The sequence below is a fragment of the Petaurus breviceps genome, unplaced genomic scaffold, assembly GCF_028583685.1.
Source record: "Petaurus breviceps papuanus isolate PSGF00001 unplaced genomic scaffold, PetGlider_PUasm1.0 90407, whole genome shotgun sequence".
NCBI lineage: Eukaryota > Metazoa > Chordata > Mammalia > Diprotodontia > Petauridae > Petaurus > Petaurus breviceps.
In genome coordinates, this window is record NW_027187241.1 from 1251609 (window position 1) to 1264841 (window position 13233).

Sequence of the window (13233 nt, forward strand, 5' to 3'; positions counted from 1 at the left end):
CCATGTCTGGTGTCTACTTCCCAAGGTTGCTGTGAGGATTAAATGATAATATTGGTAAAGCCCATAGCATGGTGCCAGCTTAATGGATGCTTGTTCCCCCTGTTCCTCTTCCCCCATTTTCCCAACTCAGAAAACCTCAGGTTTTCTCAGAAACCTGTAGTACCTGGGCCTGGATGTGTGCATATAAAGACGTTGGCACAGCAAATGTTTATACAAACCACTAACGGTATGAGGTAGCCTGCTGGCTTCAGATCAGAGAAAGTACTGAATCTGAGCTTTTTACACACACTCCCATCTCCCTTCTCTCTGCCCTCCCCCTGCTCCATCCCAAGAGACTTTTCATGCCTGTACTGGACAGTTCTTCAGAAGCTCGGACAGGGAGGGAGGGAGGAGGAGGAAGAAATGAGAATTTACATAGTTTGGGCTTCACATGCCTGGTCAGCACCTTTCTTGCTCAAGAGGGCCTCATGGGGACTGGCAATTGCCAAGTGCTTGGGCAGTGTGGTCATGAAGGGGCATAAGTCCATCACTTGCCATGTTTTCCCCTATCATCTCTCCTCCTCAATTACATAGATGATAAAGGAAAGAAACTCTGCTGCAAGATTCAGTGTGTTGTGATGGAAAGTGTTCTGGACTGAGAACCGGGAAAGACTTTAGTCTGAAGCTAGCTTCTGATGCTTGCTAATTATGTGACTATAGGCAAGTTACTACACCTCAGTTTCATCATCTGTAAAGTGAGGATAATAATGTTTATGGCACCTACCTACTGGGTTGTTTCATTTTTTGTCTTTGTACGTCCAGTCTCTAGCATAGTTCTTGGCACATAAGGTCTCTTCCAATTGTAAATCTAATATCCTCGGATGACCCAACAGGGGATGTTTACCTGAGTTCTCCTGGGTTTTCTACATAAGGACAGGCACCATATCTTATCTTGACTTTGTATTTCCCCTCTCACTCAGCACGGTGCTCTCTATAGATATATAGGGGGTGAGTGGTGGGACTACATTATTTTGTCAACAGAGGTGGGTTTGTCTAGATGTGGCTTCTGAGGAAGCAAGAATAGCTATATCTAGATTCTCCCCACTCCTTCTTCGTGGAAGCAAAGCAGGGGGTTACAGAAAGAAATTGGCCATTTGCTCTCCTCTGGAGAGATTGTGCTAGGCTAGGATGAAATCTATCTACTGTCTTAAATAATTATCTATAGATATATTATATCTATCTATTCCCTTTTTTAGTTTCAAACTACACTCCTACTCGAATCTTTTAATGGGGAAGGAGGGCCCCAAGCTATATATCAAAGACTTGAATCCATTCCCACCTGCTACCAAGTCAACAATGAACCGACATGGTAATAGCAAATAAACCCATTCATCCAAATAGATAGCAAACGGAAATCGAAGAAAGTATATATACGAAGTATGTGTGTGTGTGTGTGTGTGTGTGTGTGTGTGTGTGTGCGCACGTACCAGACAATACAGAGAGAATGTGCTCTCCCACTGGGAATGATCTAGCTCAGCTCAACCCAGAGAGCTTCATATCTCTTCCAAGGGGGAATTCCCCAAAGTCTCACCCCAAAGTCTCACGAGTAGCAAACTGGGATAGGGACATGATGGAAGTCGCTAGCTCCTCTATGTGTCAACTTCGAGTCTGAAATGGGTGATTTCTCTCTAAAAGTTAGAAGCCAGAAGACCAGCATCTCTCTTCACTCAAGCTCTAACTCCACACCTAGCCATAGAGCATTTCCACCAGTGAGGAGAGTTTTAGGAATATGACCCTTGGAGCCCAAGGTTACACTGTATAGTTGCTTAAAAGAGAGATAAAGCATTTATGTGCCAAATGGGGCAGCTAGGTGGCACCATAAGTGCATAGCGCCAAGCCTGGAGTTAGGAAGACTGACTCATCTGCCCTTGGACACTTACTAGCTGGGTGACTGTGGACAAGTCACCTAACCCTGTTTTCCTCAGTTTCCTCATCTGTAAAATGAGCTGAATTGATATTTTTCCTCTTTTAAAAAAATTCTTTATGACAGAAACATGGTTTGGGGGGTAAAGGGGGGAGGAAGGATATATTTAGAGATGAAAGTGATATAAAAATATAAGTTACAAATGCAAATTTTATCTAAGTTAAAAGAAAATTCCATCTAGAACTAAACTCAACAGTTACTGTGCTCTCTTGCAGAGAAGGGCCAGCCCCCACCACTCTCCCTAGTAAATCTCACTTGCCTGGCTTTAAAAAATGCTTTTTTTTTTTTTTTTTCCGGGGGGAGAGGAAAGGAGAGTTAACTGAATAGAGTAATATAAACAGGGGCCCTTCCGTCCATCTGACTCTCAGGCTCCCTTCAACTTTCCCCTTTCACTTCTTTCTGAAATACAATCTCTCCTGTTTTCTTCATTTCTTGTAACCAAATACAACCCTGCTTCTTTTTTTAAAGTGCTTTGGCAGCCCCAGTGAAATAGGGAGAAAACAACAGGCTTCATTGCCCTTTCACTGAAATTTAAAACTAGAAATATCATCCAATTACAAATATTTTCAACTAGTGCCTTTAAACTCTGTTCCCTTCCACACACACAGTCCAGGAGCCTGGCCTGAAGATCTCCCAAGGGGCACTATGGATACTTTATTTTTTTTTAATCCATAAGGAATCCTTTCTGATTATGTGTGCATTTATCAATGATCTCATTTAAAAGTCTATTTGCATTTCTTTGGGTGCACAGAAATTTGGGATTCAGTGTCATATTTTGTAGTGCAAATTCACAAGTTGAAAGCATAGATTCCTATAGTCAGTTAACTTTGGAAAGGTCTCCATTTTCTGAAGAAGAGGGTAAAAAATAGTGCTATATTCCAATGCTGAGAAATGCAGGGGTATATTTTTTAATTTTCACACAAATGACCATGGAATTGACTTGGTGACTTTTAATCAGGTTTGTTTTGTATTGAGGACATTAAGTCATTTAGAATATATTTATTAAGGGGACACAGAACAGGAGAGGCAGCATGGTGTCGTACCATGTGTCTAAACCCCCCACCAAAAAGGCTACTAATCTATATGTAGGGAGCTCCATGGGCTATGTAGTGACTTAGTTTTAGAATATAATATTTTCTTGTATTTTTTTATTTATTTTGTTAAATATTTCCAATTGTATTTTAATCTGGTTCTGGTCACACTCAGGAGGATTGCTGAGTGTTGAACACCTCCAGAGGAGATAGAGAGCTATCCTTAAGATGGGAAAGACCCAGGTTCAAGTTCTGTCTCTGACAGAGTAGCTTTGTGACCCTGGGCAAGTCTCCTAGCCTTTACTCCTGGCAATTTTTTAGAGCTTGCTCGTCTACATGGACAGAGGTAATTTCCTTACTGGGTGTTTCCAATATGGATGAAATCACAAATCTAAGTCCATCCCTTGCCTGCTTTGGATATAAAAAGCAGATATTACTGTGCTAGGTACCATAGAAGATGCAAAAAAGTAAAAGAAAAGGTTCTGGCTTAAAACCAAATTAGGAAAACATTAATCTATTCACAGAAAGTTCAACAATAACTGACCTTTACATAGCACTTTATGATATGGTAGAAAAGCAGTGCGTAGAAGGGGAAAAGGGGGTGAGAAAAGACTTGGAGGGGCAGCTAGGTAGATCAGAGAATAGAGCACCAGCCCTGGAGTCAGGAGGACCCAAGTTCAAATTCAACCTCAGACTCAACATTTACTAGCTTTGTGACCTTGGGCAAGTCACTTAACCCCAATTGCCTTCCCTTCCCCCCTTAAAAAAAAAAAAAGAAAAAGACTTGGAGTCAGAGGATATGGATTTAAGTTTCACCCCCAGATACTTTGGAGTACGTGAGCCTCAGTTTCCTCCCTAGTAAAATAGGAATAATAATCCTTCCATTCTCTACCCAGCAGAGTTGTCCTAAGTGTATGGGAAACTTCTCCCTAACCTTCACATGATTAGTCATCATCCCTTAGATTAGAACATGCACATGTGATCTCTACTTTTTTTCAACAAACAGGGAAATCTGAGGACAGGTCTCTGGCCACGTAGACCCCATCACTAAGAATCCTGACTGGCTGCCAAGCTGGGAGAGCTGAGGACTCAAGGAGCCTTTCAAAAGACAAGCTGGTTTCCCACTGATCTCTTCTTAGTTATGACAGCGAGATGGGACACTGGTGAGGGGTCACAAAAGTCTAAAGTTCTCTAGCCCGATGTCTCTGTGATTTAGCCCACAGGACAACTAGTTCCCAGAGAACTTTAACCAAACTAACCAATACACGGGGTTCGTGGCTACCCTGCCTCTTTTGTGTTTCTTTCCCTTTAATAATAGCTAACATTTATTATACAGTATGCACTATGCATCAGATACTATGCTAAATATAATTTAAAATAATAATAATTAACTTTATGCAGCACATACTATGCACCAGGTTCTATTACAAATGTTATCTCATTTGACCCCCACAACAACCCTGGGAGACAGGTGCTATTATTATCCCCATTTTATAGATGGGGATACTGAGGCAAACAGATTTTTTTTTTAAGTGACTTACTCAAAATCACATAACTAGTAAGTGTCTGAGACAAGATTTGAACTCAGGTGTTCCTGACTCCAGGACTGATACTGTATTTACTGCATTACCCAGCTGCTTTAGTAGGTAGCATTGTGAGCTTGAGGGAAGTGAAGTGGCACAGTGGATAGAGCACCAGGCCTGGAGTGAGGAAGACCTGAGTTCAAATCTGACCTCAGATACTTACCAGCTGTGTGACCCTGGGCAAGTCACTTAACCCTGTTTGCCTCAGTTTCCTCATCTATAAAATGAGCTGTAGAAGGAAATGGCAAACCACTAAAGTATCTTTGCCAAGAAAACGCCCAAAAAGGTCATGAAGAATTGGCCATGACTGAAAAGACTGAATGATAATAAATTGTGAGTGTCAAAGGCCTGGAGGTCTGTGAACAGCAGTGACAATCCTACCAGAGTAATCGTGTTTGTAACAGCAGGAATGGGGCCAGAGCCAAGGGAAGTGTCTACACTGGAGAAGGAGGCTACCAGAAAGAGTAAGCTTGGCTGTTTTCGCAGTTCCTGTACAGAGGGGAAATGCCTCATTAGTAGCCTTACAACAATAATAACAACAACAAAAATGGTTCCTGTTCTGATAAAATGTATAAATCTCCCATAAAACTGTGTCTGCAGCTATAAATTAAGTTACTGAATTCTGTGTAAGTCGTTCTGTTAAAGGACACAGTAGTCACCTGTTCCATGCTTGTTCTATATTTTACATTGAGTATATTGATGTTTTTATTCCCCCTCCCCCTTCCCGGGGAATCCTTTAGATTTGTAAGCTGTAACTATTACGATAATTAGCATATCCCCAGTAAGCTGAGGTGGGAGTGATGAGACAATGAATGTGAGAATGGAAAGTTCAATGCCCGAGGAGAAGTCCTTGCCTTCCTATCACCACTGCTATCTCTGGGTCTCCATGGCTCACCCTGGCACACAAGAGTTTTGGGGGAAAGATAATGAGTTCAGTTTTGGACATGGTAAGATTTTTTGAGGGGAAGGTAGTAAGGGTTGGTTGACTTACCCAGGGTTACACAGGGTAAGTGTCAAGTGTCTGAGGTCAGACTTGAACTCGGATTCTCCTAACTCCAGGCCTAGTGCTCTATTGACTGTGCCACCTAGATGCCCTCCAGACATATGTTTCCATGCCATCCAATTTGAAATATCCTAGGAAGATTAGTCTGTTCTTTCCCCACACTTCAGCAGTGTTACCAACCTCCATGGATTTAATTAATATCTCTATGCTGATGATTCTCAAATCTACCTTTCCTGCCCTAACCTCTCTGCTGACCCCCAATGTCACAGCACCAACTACTTTTGAGACATCTCGACCTAGATGTTCAGTAGACATCTTAAATTCATTATGTCCAAAACAGAACTCTCTCTTTTCCCCTAAACCCACCTCCCCTCCTACTTTCTCTATTACTGTAGAGTGGCTTACACCAGGCTTATAATTTAAGAGTCTTCCTGGACCCCTCACTGTCCCTCGCCCTCCATATCCAAGCATTGCTAAGGCCTGTCAAGTCCACCCTGGAAATATCCTTCAAATATGTCTCCTTCTCCCTTCTGACACTGCCACCAGGCTAGTGTGGGCACCCATTATCTCCCACCTGGACTATTAGCATAGTCTGCTGGTGATTCTACCTGCCTCAAATCTCTCCCTGATCCAACCCATCCTCCACTTCAGCCACTAACATGATTTCCCTAAAGTCTAGGTCTGACCATGTCTACCTTCCACTCAATAAACTCCAATGACCTCCTATCACCTCCAGGCACAAATACAAAATCCTCAGTTTGGTATTCACAGCCCTTCATAACTGAGCCCCCTGCTACCTTTCTAGTCTTCTTATACCTTAATCCCCTATGGGTACTCTTTCATCCAGGGACACTGGCCTTCTGGCTGTTCCACCAACAAGACACTCCATTTCTCAGCTCTGGGCATTTTTCTCTGGCTCTCCTCCATGCCTGAAATGTTCTCCCTCCTCTGTTCTAACTACTGACTTCCCTGGATTCCTTTCAATCTCAATTAAATCCTATCTTCTTTTTTTTTTTGTAGGGGGAAGGCAAGGAATTTGGGGTTAAATGACTTGCCCAAGGTCACACAGCTAGTGTGTCAAGTGTCTGAGGCTGGACTCAGGTCCTCCTGACTCCAAGACTGGTGCTCTATTCACTGTGCCACCTAGCTACCCCTAAAATCCTATCTTCTATAGGAAATAAAATTCTCTAAACTCTCTTTATTCCAGTGCTTTCCTTCTTTTAATAATTTCCCATTTATCCTTTACAGAGGTTGCTTTGTAACTATTTGTTTGCTTACTGTCTCCTCTATTAAATTATAAACTCCTTGAAGGCAGGAGCTGTTTTTTGCCTCTTTTTAAATCCCACAGCTTAGCAAAGTGCTTGACACATAGTAGGCACTTAATCAATGTTTATTGAATTGAACTGATCCATCTTTCTACCTGGACATTCCCATCGTACACAGCTCACTGAAGCATCCCTGTAGCTGTCCTTGTGTGCCTAATCCTTTTCTCTTTCTCTGACCTTTGGGGTCTTCAGAACTCTTTTAAATTAAGGCCAAACCTCACCAAGGATATACCTGGGTTGGGTATATGAACTAACCTGGAGATCAAGTAACCATCAAAAATATCATTTCAAAGAGTGGGGGGGAGGGATAACAGAGTGGGGGAACAACTTCACAACTGAGAGAAGAGCTGACATGATCAAAGGAATTACCAGACCTTAAGTAGACATCAGTCAGAACAAAGTCATCATCAGTGAAACAATGGGACCCAGGACAATATTTAGGCACAACCAGCACAATTACATGCTAATCTCAAATGTCATTACAACTCTGAAGTAGAGAGTACATTATTATTCCCATTTTACAGATGAGAATACAAATGAACCTGACAGTCAAATTTAGGTCCTTTGGATATACCTCCCGCTACCCCTCTTATTTGAAGAAACTTATTACCGCTTCTTTTTCAATAGATAATAGCTTACAATGACGTGTTTTGTTTTTACATTACAAATATACAGTATATAGGTTACTCCTACATCCTGAGTGGTCTTTTGTAACAAAGTAAAACTGCTGAGTAAAACCAATAATACAGTGACCTCATCAGAAAGTGCAGGCAGCATTTATCTGAAGAGCCTGGAGCTTTGGGATTCCACAGTAAGGTAATTATAGAAATTTTGGTTTAAAGTCCAAATACCAATGTCACAAGAGAACTGAAGAAACTAGGGAAGGTTAGCCTGGAGAAAAGAAAAGTTAGGAGGAAAAATGATCTCTATTTCAAATATTTAAAGGGCTGTCACAGGGAAGAGGGATTAGATTGAGTGTGCTGCAGGCAGCAGATTGTTAAATCTCCAGTGCGAGCATTTATACCTCAGTAATCTGCAAGCTAGAAATCAGTACTTGATCTATCACAGGTTCCCCAACCCTGATATTGTTTTGTTGATTATCTAGACTTTAGAAAGTGATGGAGAAAATGTTAATAACGCAATTTCAATTTAAAAGGATTTCCTGTGCACATTTTTTCCCCAGAGAACTGAGGGTTAAACATTTACTAGCACACCTTTGGATTAGTTTTATCTTTTTGAAGAGGTTATCCATAAAGAGGGTTAGGGTTGCTCTGGAGACCCCAAAATACCAACACACCGGGTCCTGCTGAATGAATTCCACTCAAGTCTTCTCAACCAAAAAAAAGTAAAGTTTATTAAAAGTTTGCTTGTATTAGACACAGTAAGTCTGTGCTAGGTCATTCTATGGCGCTCTCACACACATGAAGAGAAGATGGGGTCTTATATTCAGAAGGTTGTAGGAGGAATCCAGGGGTAGTCTAGAGGAGGAGTTTGGGGAGGGTCAATGAGTGATTAAGGGTGGGAAGATGCTGGAGGCTCCCTAGAGACTACAGACCATGGTGGCTTAGGCCAGTTCAAGAGTGGATTGATATTTTGATAAGCACAAGGGTGAGAAGTCTAGTAACAGAGGTTTGGGCCCAGCCAAAAGTAAGGCTTATGGCCTCATGCAAATGCATCATCAAATAGGACACTTTAATCAGAGTTCAAGGGGGGTTCCCAGAACCTGTACCTCAAGGAGAGCTCAAGGGGGTTCCCAGAGCCTGTACCTCATCACCCAGAGGACAGAACCAGGAACAACTAGAAGTGAGAGGCAGACAGATTTGGGGTTCGGTATAAGGCAGAACTTTCTGATGATCAGACCCATCTAAAAGTGAAAAAAATGCCTTATAGGTGATGAGTTCTCTGTTACTTCAAGTATCCAAGCAGAAGTTTGGTCACTAAGATACAAATACGTGATGACGGAAGACGTTCTTTCTTTGGTCCATTCACTACCAGAATGAAGACCATTCTAAGCAACCAGATAGTTGACATCTCAGAAAATGTTGACATGTCTCTTAAGGGTCGGACAGTTATTGTGAAGGGGCCCAGAGGAATCCTCTGTAGGGATTTCAACCATATCAATGTTGAGCTCAGTCTCCTTGGAAAGAAGAAAAAAAGGCTCCTCGTAGACAAGTGATGGGGAAGTCAAAAAGAACCTGCAACTGTGCGCACAATCTGTAGCCATGTACAAAGCATGATCAAAGGCTTTACCCTGGGTTTTCGTTACAAGATGCGGTCTGTGGCTTTCCTGTTTGGGCCGGTGTTCTGTAGGGCGACAGCATGGGAGTCGACATGCGCCACAACAAGGACCGGAAAGTCCGGCGCAAGGAGCCCAAGAGCCAGGCATCTACCTGCGGCTGCTGGTGAAGCTCTACCGGTTCCTGTCCCGCAGAACCAACTCGACTTTCAACAAGGTGGTCCTGAAAAGGCTGTTCATGAGCCGGACCAACCGACCCCCCATGTCCCTGTCGCGCATGATCAGGAAAATGAAGCTTCCCCGGCCGGGAAAACAAGACTGCTGTGGTCATTGGGACGGTGACAGATGACGTGAGGATCCAGGATGTCCCCAAGCTGAAGGTGTGTGCCCTTCGTGTCACTAGCAACGCACGGAATCGCATCCTCAAGGCTGGTGGGAAGATCCTCACCTTTGACCAGCTGGCCATGAGCTCACTCAAGGGCCGGGGCACTGTCCTGCTGTCTGGTCCCCAGAAGGGCAGAGAGGTGTACAGGCATTTTGGGAAGGCCCCAGGCACTCCCCACAGCCATACCAAACCATACGTCCGATCCAAGGGCCGAAAGTTCGAGCGTGCCAGGGGCCGCCGTGCCAGCCGAGGCTACAAAAACTAACCCCCTTCCTCCTTGTTATATTAAAGAGTTTTGGACAACAACAACAAAAAAAAAAAGATGCGGTCTGTGTATGCTCACTTCCCCATCTATGTTGTTATTTAAGAGAATAGCTCACTTGTTGAAATCAGAAATTTCTTGGGTGAAAAATATGTCCAAAGAGTGTACACGAGACCAGGTGCTGCTTTTGCTGTTTCTCAAGCCCAAAAAGATGAGTTAATTCTTGAAGGAAATGATATTGAACTTGTTGGAAACTCAGCTGCCCACAGTCAAAAACAAGGATATCAGAAAATTTGGGGATGGCATCTATGTTTTTGAGAAAGGCACAGTGCAACAAGCTGATGAATAAGTTGGAAAAGATGCCAAAGACTGTGTCCTGAGGAGTCCACACTTACTCAGATGTCAAATAAAAATACTTTTTGTCAAAAAATTAAAAAAAGTTTGATCACTTAAAGAGGAGATTCATGCTCCAGAGACGGGTTGGGCTGCATGGCCTCTAAAGTCACCTCCAAAACTAAGATTCTATGATTCAAATCACCATTATGAGAAAGTAATGAAAGCAGAATTAAAATATACAACTTCTCAAAAAAAAAAAACTTACTGGAAACACAGAGATGGGACATGAGAGTTATGCAAAGGTCGATTTGCTGGTTACTAGAAATCTTGGTAAATGGCATTTCTTTATAGCTTCAGGGGTGGGTGGGTAGGTTATGTTTTATTAGTGGATTATGGGCTTGATGCCACAATCACTTTCCAATAATCCACTCCCTTCCCTCTACCATAGCACCCAAAACCCAACCCACCACCATTACAAGAGTTAGGCAAAACCACATAACATAGTGACCACAATTGATAAAATATATAACATTCCCTGCTGTAACAGCTCAGAAATTAAGGCCTGGCTCTATCATGCACTTGCTTGTAGAGAGGAAGGGAGAAGTTATCAACTGGAGGGACCAAAAATTATCTGTTCTGAAAATGTACCAAAAAGGAACTAAAGTCATTTGTTTAGAGACAGGCATCTGTGAAAGTCTCTCCTCACGCGGCTGTTGAGATTCCAATACTATATTGTTGTTGTTCAGTCATTTCAGTCGGACTCTCTAGGACCCCATTTGGGTTTTTCTTGGCAAAGATAGTGGAGTGGTTTGCTATTTCCTTGTCATGCTCATTTTATAGATGAGGAATTGAAGCAAACAGGGTTAAATGACTTGCCCAGGGTCACACAGCTGGCAAGTATCTGAGGTCAGATTTGAACTTATGAAGTCGAGTCTTCCTGACTCCAGGCTGGGCACTTTATCCACTGCAGTACCTCTACTGTCTTATTCATAATACAAAAGGGTCTTTGAATTTGCTTCCTGGGGCAGCATATGGAAAAAAGGATGCCTGCCTTGGAGCCAGAGGACTTGGCTGGATTCCAGTCGTGGCCCTACTACCTTCTTCCTGTATGACCTAGAACAAGTCAATGGCTCTTTCAGCCTCAGGTACTTCATCTACAAAATGGGAGGGTTGGTCTAGATGACTTCTGAAGTCCTATCTAGATCTAGATCTTTGATCCTCTAAGACTAGACTGATCTGTAACCTTATATGTGGGGGCATTAAATCAGAAATAACCACCTAGTTTACTCTTGAGCATGTGTGAAAGCTGTCTAGTCATGTCTGCTACTCAGAGTGCTTAGAACTCTCCTTGCAATTGCACAGGATAAAATGAAAAACATAATCCTAATATATCTGGATGGCTAGGTGGTACCACAGTGCACAGAGTGCTGGGCCTGGAGTCAGGAAGATTCATCTTCCTGAGTTCAAATCTGGATTCAGACACTTACTGGTTGTGTGACCTTGGGCAAGTCACTTCACCATGTTTGTCATTTGGAAAATGAGCTGGAGAAGGAAATGGCAAACCACTCCAGTATCTCTGCCACGAAAACCCCAAATGGGGCCATGAAGAGTCAGGCGTGACTGAAAAACAACTAAACAATAATAAGAAAACGAGGAGGCTGGATGAGATCAGCTCTCCATCTCTACACCCTATGATTTCACAAAAGTGGTGGTCTCACTTGATGGCCTATTTCATCCATTTTCACCAAAGAAAAGGGAGATCCTCGAGGGTGCACAAGCACTTTTCCCGGGGGGGGGGGGGAGGGCAGGGAACAAGCAAGTATCCATTTTATAAGTTCTGAACTTATTTAAAACTCTCTTATGAGATAACATTTGTAAAGCACTTAGCACAGTGGCTGGCACACAGTAAGTAGTTAATAGAGGCTCATTCCTTACAAAACACTTTCCACACAAATAGTCAAATCTAAACAACTGGAAAAATATCAATTGCTCATGGATAGGCTGAGATAATATGATAAAAATGACAATTCTAGCTAAATTGATTTACTTATGCAATGCCATACCAATAAAACTACCAAAAATTATCTTTTAGAACTGGAAAAAAAGTAGTAACAAAATTCATCTGGAAGAACAAAAGGTCAAGAATATCAAGGGAATTAATGGGAAAAAGTACAAAGGAGGGTTGCCTAGCTACAGCAGATCTAAAACTGTATTATAAAGCACCAATTGTGAAAACAGGCTAATAAAGAGAGTGATGGATCAGTGTAATCTGCTGTTTGATAAACCCAAAGACTCCAGCTTCTGGGATAAAAAGTCACTATATGAAAAAAAAACTGCTAGGAAAACTGGAAAATAGTATGGCAGAAACTAGGAATAGACCAACTTCTCACACCATGTACCAAGAAGAGGTCAAAATGGGGACATGATTTAGACATAAAGGGTAATACCATAAGCAAATTAAAAGAGCAGGGAATAGTTTACCTCTCAGATCTATGGAGAAGGGAAGAATTTATGACCAAACAAGGGAAAGAGAATATTATGAAATACAAAATGAATAATTTTTATTACATTAAATTTAAAAGGTTTTGCACAATCAAAACCAATACAAACAAGATTAAAGGAAAGCAGAAAGCTAGGGGAAAAATTTTATAGCCAGTGTTTCTGATAAATGTTTCATTTCTCAAATATACAAAAAAAAAACCAAGTCAAATTTATAAGAATATAAGTCATTCCCCAATTGATAAATGTCAAAGAATAAGAACAGGCAGTTCTCAGATAAAGAAATTAAAGCTATCTTTAGTCATAAGAAAAAATGCTCTAAATCACTATTGATTTAGAGAAATGTAAACAACTCTTTGGTACCACCTCACACACATTGGCTAATATAGCAGAAAAGGAAAATGATAAATGTTGGAGATGTGGGAAAATAATATATTGTTGGTAGAGTTGTGGACTGATCCAATTGGGAACTCTGCCCAAAGGGCTATAAAACTGTGCATAGCTTTTGATCCATCAATACCACTACTAGGTCTGTATCCCAAAGAGATAATTAAAAATGGGAAAAGGACCCACATGTACAAAAATATTTATAGCAGCTCTTCTTGTGGTA

At 41.8% G+C, this 13233-nt stretch overlaps 1 protein-coding gene and 1 pseudogene across 3 annotated transcripts in view; one reads left to right on the forward strand and one right to left on the reverse strand.

Annotated features, from left to right (window-relative positions):
* LOC138177412 (small ribosomal subunit protein eS17-like) overlaps positions 1–13233 on the reverse strand; it is a 104279-nt gene that overhangs the window by 45364 nt on the left and 45682 nt on the right. The window lies entirely within an intron of this gene.
* LOC138177400 (large ribosomal subunit protein eL18 pseudogene) lies at positions 9210–9847 on the forward strand (annotated as a pseudogene).